General features: G+C 41.8%; 3 non-coding genes across 3 annotated transcripts; all 3 read right to left on the bottom strand.

Annotated features, from left to right (window-relative positions):
- Positions 1-3,189: 3,189 nt before the first annotated feature.
- trnal-aag (transfer RNA leucine (anticodon AAG)) lies at positions 3,190-3,272 on the bottom strand. The gene has a single exon. It is a non-coding gene; the product is annotated as a tRNA-Leu (tRNA).
- A 2,518-nt stretch (positions 3,273-5,790) lies between these two features.
- trnak-cuu (transfer RNA lysine (anticodon CUU)) lies at positions 5,791-5,862 on the bottom strand. Its single transcript has one exon. It is a non-coding gene; the product is annotated as a tRNA-Lys (tRNA).
- A 613-nt stretch (positions 5,863-6,475) lies between these two features.
- trnak-cuu (transfer RNA lysine (anticodon CUU)) lies at positions 6,476-6,547 on the bottom strand. Its single transcript has one exon. It is a non-coding gene; the product is annotated as a tRNA-Lys (tRNA).
- Positions 6,548-7,529: the final 982 nt, after the last annotated feature.

Here is a 7,529-nt window from a genome sequence, read left to right on the forward strand (position 1 = left end):
TAATTATCTTTATTATGATTATTATTATTATTATTGTTATTATTATTATTATTATTATTATTATTATTATTATAATACTATAATACTATTAAGTTCAATGCAACTGTTACCATAACCGGCAAATAAAAGTAGCATTAATGTCTAACCTTTAAATCAGTTCTTATATTATCATCTAAAAGATTAATTAGTTACACATGATTTGTGCAAAATCTGTGATTAAATTTCTCTTAAAACATTTGAAGATTTTAAATGTAATTGTTTTGTATTATTCACACATGCTGTAATAAAATTCAGAATTAAATATGGGAAGTTTGTTTGGCTAAGGTGGGATTCGAACTGTCTCTTTTTTAAAGTGATTTTGGACAAGAAAACATCTTCTACACCTATACGCAGCAGGCGAGAATTCTACCACTGAACCTCCAATGCTCAAGACTGCTATTGTGAAAATTATATCACAATAGTCAGACAATACGTATAGTAAAAGCATGATGACAAGCTGGAAGCCCTCCCTCCTCTTACGTCTCCCTGAAAAGGGTCCATCTCCGATAATGGATCCTAAAGCACAAACACTTTAATCTATTTTTCTAGCTTTTGAATGTGGCTCATTAATGTGTACACTGTGGTAACCTTTTAACAGTGTTTTTATTATGATCGTACCCTGGAATGTACCATTATCGCACAATATTATCATGGAAGAGATAATATGATCTTGAATTTAATTGTAGTACTCAATGGGGCGGTTTCACAGACAGAGTTTAGATTAAGCCAGGAATAGGCCTTAAGAAAAGCCTCATATTTTGTTTTATCAAAAGTGATTTCAGACCTTTATAATTCAGAATAAAAAGATTGGAATGCACCATTAATCCGCTTAGGGTCGGTGGTTATCTCCCCTTGCTGGGTTCTGATAAAAGGGATGTCAGTAAAGTGTTCATCAGCACAAATTTTCATAGCCAGCTGGTGACCAGGCCTAGAGCCGTGGAAGTAATAGTGTTGTCTCGTCCTGTGCATCAAAAATTTGGATTGCTGTCTAAAAATGGAGTTGATTTCTTTCTTAACTACCTTTAACCTTAAATTAAGCTGTTCAGTGTAATTTGATTGAAGTGAAGCGTCCATATTAGCGTACAAAATAGTAAAATAGTGTAGAATTGCTTCTGATAAATCCCTTAATTTTCCTCCCACAATATCCTAGGATCTTCGACAGATCCTACATTAAACTCTAAAAATTCAGTGAGGTTTGCCTTAAACTGTATAAAGAAATCATAATTTTTTAGTAAAGTTGTGTTAAATCTCCACCTAGGGGCACGGGAGGAGAGTTTTCTTAGTGAAGCGGAGAGTAAGATGCCTTTGTGATCGGAGAGAGCTACATCAGTGCTGTCAAAGAGATGGGGAGAGGCGAACAAGTAGTCGATTCTAGAAAAGGTCTTATGTCTGGAGGAGAAGAAAGAAAAATCTTTCGAAGAGGGGTTAATCAGGTGCCATTGGTCAACTCGCCCTGTATCGTGAGCCCATGCACGCTGTTCGGTAGAAGCCCTCCTTTGATCTGTTGTCTCAAAGCCTCGTGATTGCCGTAGTGAGCACATTATAGAAATCTCCCTCAAATGAGTTAGGAGCATATGCTGAGACCAGTGCAATTTCCCGATTAGAACATTCGACTTTTGCTATAGCTATCCGGCCTGTTGTGTCCGCCCATACATCTAAAACTTTGATATTTAAATTGCGCTTAGCCACTACGGTCACTCCCCGGATTTTAGTACTTGCAGAAGAGGATGCTATGACATGATAGAATTTGTCAGCCAGTCTTCCCGCATCAGTCTTCAGATGGTGAGTTTCACTCAGTAATGCCAAATCCACACTTTTCCTCCTCAACAAGCCTAGGACACTGGTGCGTTTATGTGGAGTGTTAAGGCCCCCTGTATTCCAAACCAATATATTTAAATTAGCCATTTATAAAGGTGAGCAGTGTACCAGTACAATAATACAAGGAATACACAGAAATTGGCGAAAGGACCTGAGGTATCCCGCCCACCCGCAAAAAACCCATGAGCAAAAAGATGAAACAAAAACAAAAAACTGTGTGCTGCACTTGTGTCCAAACATATTGATATCTTAACATCCTTGACAGAACAATCTGGCCAAGAATGGACCCAGCACACATCTCTTCATCACTGTCTGGCACAAGGCGCTGCTTGAGACCGTAGCTGTGGAGGCACGCCAGTCGGCATCAACCCATGAGCAAGCGCTAGCGAATTTACCCAGGTCCAGCAGCTAAAGGCAACCCAACCCAACTGGCAGTTCCAGCCCCTTCTCCTGCTTCTCTGCCGCAAGCTCCAGCATCAGTCCGCCAAAAAACTAAACTCTCGGCAAGCCAGATGATGTCTGATCTTTACTAGGTTCAACTTCTCCCTCTTCTACTGGCCCGGTTCCCGCAACGTCCAGGCCGACGCCCTGTCCCGCCAGTTTGTTAAAGGAGGATTTTGCCCCTGGTTCGGACACAATCCTCCCTGCTCCTCACTTGGTTGCCTCACTCACCTGGTCACCTAGTTTATCACTACTTGAACAATATATGTTTGAATCACATCCCAAATCCAAAGCCTGTGGAAGCTACGACCTAAACGACACTGTGCAAAATGTCAAAATGGTAAAGGGGAGGCTGTGGCTCAGGAGGTAGAGTGGTCATCCACCAGTTGGAAGGTTGGAGGTTCAATCCCCAGCCCCATCATTCAGCATGTCAATGTGTCCTTGTGCAAGATACTGAACACCACATTGCTCCCGATGGCCTGGCCTGTAAAGTGCTTTGAGTGATTGGAAAAGCAAAAAAAAAATTGAAATTATTTTGAGTATCGGAGCTTATTTCATGAAGTTGAAGGTTTTTTTGAGGTTTGAAGTTTATTTCATGAAGTTGAAGAGTTTTCTGAGTTTTGAAGTTGAGTTTTAGACAGCGCGGCCATCCTGAATGTAAAATTAGTATCTAAAAAAGAAAAAGGTAAAAATACAACAAATACAGTTAAAGTCTTTGTGCATTTTGGGAAGAGCAAAAAATAGAAGTTTAAAATCCCAAAGGAAATAAGTCTTTGCAGAGATTCTGAATTTTACCAACCAAATAAATTGTATTAGCAACAAGGGACGTCATGAGAACCGATACCTCCCGAGATCATATTTCAGGTAATGGTTACAGTGAAACATACTGTCTGTCAGAAGTGGAATTTGAACCCACACCTCCAGAGGAGACTGCGACCTTAACGCAGCACCTTAGACTGCTCGGCCATCCTGACTGTAAAATCGGTATCTACAGTAAAAGAAAAAAGAAAAATACAACATATACAGTTAAAGTCTTTGTGCTTTTTGGGAAGAGCAAAAAATTGAAGTTTAAAATCCCAAAGGAAATAAGTCTGTGCAGAGATTCTGAATTTTACCAACCAAATAAATTGTACTAGCAACAATGGACCTAATGAGAACAGATTCCTCCCGAGATCATATTTCAGGTAATGGTTACAGTGAAACACACTGTCTGTCAGAAATAGGATTTGACCGCTCGGCCATCGTGTAAATTTGCAACACATACAAAATGATTCATATAAAACATAACTAAGAACATATTTACCATTGACAAAGTAAGAGGGGGCCGCATGAAAGACAGTGGCACTGCAGCAGTCACACCAGGGGCCGAGACTGAGGCCACAGGCTGCAGGGTACAGTCAAGCAAAATAAACAGCATTAAGTACAACATGTGACACAACAGCAACAGCATAACAGTGTTGTAACAGACATGTGATGCAAGAATAACAATAATGAGATGTAATTTTCAAATAGATCACCTTAATGGCATGGAAACCACAATTACAGACCATGGACCCCCCAAAGAGGATGGTCTGTCCACGAGCATGCATAGGGCACTTCTCAATCTGAAATGATCACAAGTGTTATTTAGCCTGGAGTGAGTGAGTGAGTGAGTGAGTGAGTGAGTGAGTGATTCAGTGTACAGTACATCATCTGATTGATGTTATCTGTGCCAGCATATTGCACATTTTTCATCAAGGGACACTAATAAGTAATGGGTACATATTTAGCTATACTTTACCTTCTGAAAGATGTCATGCCACTTCCGCTGCCTCCGGGCTGGTTTATTGCCTCCTCCAGGAGACCAAACCCCAGAGCTGGCAAATGCCCTCAGCCGTGCCATCCACTCTCCGTCTCCCATGCCCTTGTGGCTTTTAGGTTTAGTGCTCATCTAAAGATAACATGGAAATAATAACGGTAACAATAGCTTCATGAGTACAGTCAAATAACACTATTAGTTAAGCAATGTTATCGGTTATTAATACATGTTATCGATACATATTAGCATATTTATACACATAATTCATATTTGTACTGTATAATTATCATTTATCTATCATTGATATATTTACATTATAACATATATATTATTTTACAAAAATTATAATATTTATCAGTCATTATATATATATTATATCGTTTTATCGTTATATATAGAGACTCTGCAGCTCATAAATACACTTAAATAATGCCACCGTTATCAATAGCAATAATAAATTACATTAGGTAATATCAGCATGGTTATTTTGAAACCTTGCAGCAAATAATGACAATAGTAATATCTACGTTACAGTAGCTGTAGGTAGGATTAACGTCGCACTGCTGGTAATAAATGGGTAGTAAGCTTAATAAAATGGTAATTGATGGAACGTTTGTATAACTACTTACTTGAATGACTGTGAATACTTATACGTATTTACACATGGCTGTTTCCATTCATGAATATTACAGTTAACGTTATTACATGTAGAAACGTTAGCGATTGGTAACGAATGCTTGCTAACGTTATGCGACGGAAGTTGACGTATAACGTAATGTAAAGTGATGAAATTACTTTGAGCGAAGAATTTAAATATAAGTTTTACGACTGTTAAAGAAGAAAATAAAAAAGTTTAATGTTGTTACTTACTTTGACTTCGTGACACATCCAATGTCATCCAGCGGCGTGAGGAGGGAGGGAGGGCTCTGAGATAAGACGAGCCGTGATAGGTTTAGGTCTATTGTGAGCCCGCGGCGTGATTGGCTTAGGTCCATTCTCACAATGGACATCGAGTATCGTGATTGGACAATGAAAATGGAAATTATCCAGCCGATCCTGCGCCAGGTAGAGCTAGCTGGGCCTGTGATGTTGAAAAATTGGTTCGTCGGATCAAGCCCCTCCATGGGAGATGGTATTTTGTACTGTGGACAGCTCTGCTCAAGGGTTACCTTTGATCCAAAGAACCAAACCTGTTAGTGAAACACTCCAGAATGTGTAAAAACAGGTCCAGACGTGCTAGATGTGAATCCACCATCTTGGCTCACTTGTTTTCGACCATATCCAAGGTTGATGTTGCTGTGACTAACAACACCAAACCCAGAATAACTAAAGTTGAGGGAGAAATGGTGCAGGTTTCGAAGCAAAGGTTACCTTCGGTGCTGCAACATACAACAAACCTTCTCAAGGACATCTCGGCCCACTTGTTTTGCTCAGCATCCTTGGGTGAGATTGTTGTGTTCACCTTGGCCCAGATTAATAAAACCTTGTTTTTTATGATGCAGGTTTCTAAACTACTTGTACCAACTGGCTAGGTGTGAATACACCCGCTCAAGGACATCTCGGCTAACTTGATTTCCCCTGAACCTGAGTGTGGAAAAGCTGCGTTCACCTTTGACCACCAGGTGGTGAAACAAACCAGATTTTGAAACAACTGGTACAAACGATATAGGTGTGAATACACTGGAAAAGGCCAACGCCCAACATGGGCTCGAACCCACGAACCTGAGATTAAGAGTCTCATGCTCTACCGACTGAGCCAGCTGGGCCTGCAATATTAAAAAGTTGGGTCGTCGGTTCGAGCCCCTGCATGGGAGATGGTATTTTGTACTGTGGACAGCTCTGCTCAAGGGTTACCTTTGATCCAAAGAACCAAACCTGTTAGTGAAACACTCCAGAATGTGTAAAAACAGGTCCAGACGTGCTAGATGTGAATCCACCATCTTGGCTCACTTGTTTTCGACCATATCCAAGGTTGATGTTGCTGTGACTAACAACACCAAACCCAGAATAACTAAAGTTGAGGGAGAAATGGTGCAGGTTTCGAAGCAAAGGTTACCTTCGGTGCTGCAACATACAACAAACCTTCTCAAGGACATCTCGGCCCACTTGTTTTGCTCAGCATCCTTGGGTGAGATTGTTGTGTTCACCTTGGCCCAGATTAATAAAACCTTGTTTTTTATGATGCAGGTTTCTAAACTACTTGTACCAACTGGCTAGGTGTGAATACACCCGCTCAAGGACATCTCGGCTAACTTGATTTCCCCTGAACCTGAGTGTGGAAAAGCTGCGTTCACCTTTGACCACCAGGTGGTGAAACAAACCAGATTTTGAAACAACTGGTACAAACGATATAGGTGTGAATACACTGGAAAAGGCCAACGCCCAACATGGGCTCGAACCCACGAACCTGAGATTAAGAGTCTCATGCTCTACCGACTGAGCCAGCTGGGCCTGCAATATTAAAAAGTTGGGTCGTCGGTTCGAGCCCCTGCATGGGAGATGGTATTTTGTACTGTGGACAGCTCTGCTCAAGGGTTACCTTTGATCCAAAGAACCAAACCTTTTAGTGAAACACTCCAGAATGTATAAAAACAGGTCCAGACGTGCTAGAATTGAATTCACCATCTTGAGACCATCCCGGCTCACTTGTTTACGATCATATCCAAGGGTGAGATTGCTGTGACTAACCAAACCACACCCAGACTAACTAAGGCTGGGGCAAAACGGTCCAGGTATCAAAGAAAAGGTTACCTTCGGTGCTGCAACATACAATAAACCCTCTCGAGGACATCTCGGCCCACTTGTTTTGCTCAGCATCCTTGGGTGAGATTGTTGTGTTCACCTTGGCCCTGACGAACAAAACCTTGTTTTTTATGATGCAGGTTTCGAAACTACTTGTACCAACTGGCTTGTACACGATAAACAGGAGAGAGTGAGTCGCATGTGCATGAAGCCTGGACACATTGTACGTGAATGCCTGGAGCTAAAATGCTATAGGTGTGGAGAGATAGGGCATTTTGGAAGGGAGTGTGTAGCACGCAGAGGGGGAGAGCGGGTCCGGGGGGAGAGATAGTGCCCAAAAGCGAAATAGAACGGGAAAGGAAAGCACCAATAAAGAGGAGCAGGATGAAGTGGAAGCTAGTAGTGAGTCAAATGATATGGAAGAAGGTGCTGCAGAAGGGTTAGATGGAGAGGAGAAGGAGGAAGAAGTGTGACTGTTCCGGGTTCTACGGCAGATGCTGTGACGGCTGGTGGAGGAGCTGACGGTGGGAAAGGTGGAGGAGTGGGAGCTGGAGACGGCGGAGACGATGGAGGAGGCGAGGTCGTGGGAGGAGCGGATGGAGGTGTGGGGTACTATTCGGACGTGTCAGAGGTGGAGGAAGAGCGGGTTGATGGAGACCACGTGGCAGCTAAGGACGAAGATGGAGACGGG

The sequence above is a fragment of the Cottoperca gobio genome, chromosome 2, assembly GCF_900634415.1.
Source record: "Cottoperca gobio chromosome 2, fCotGob3.1, whole genome shotgun sequence".
NCBI lineage: Eukaryota > Metazoa > Chordata > Actinopteri > Perciformes > Bovichtidae > Cottoperca > Cottoperca gobio.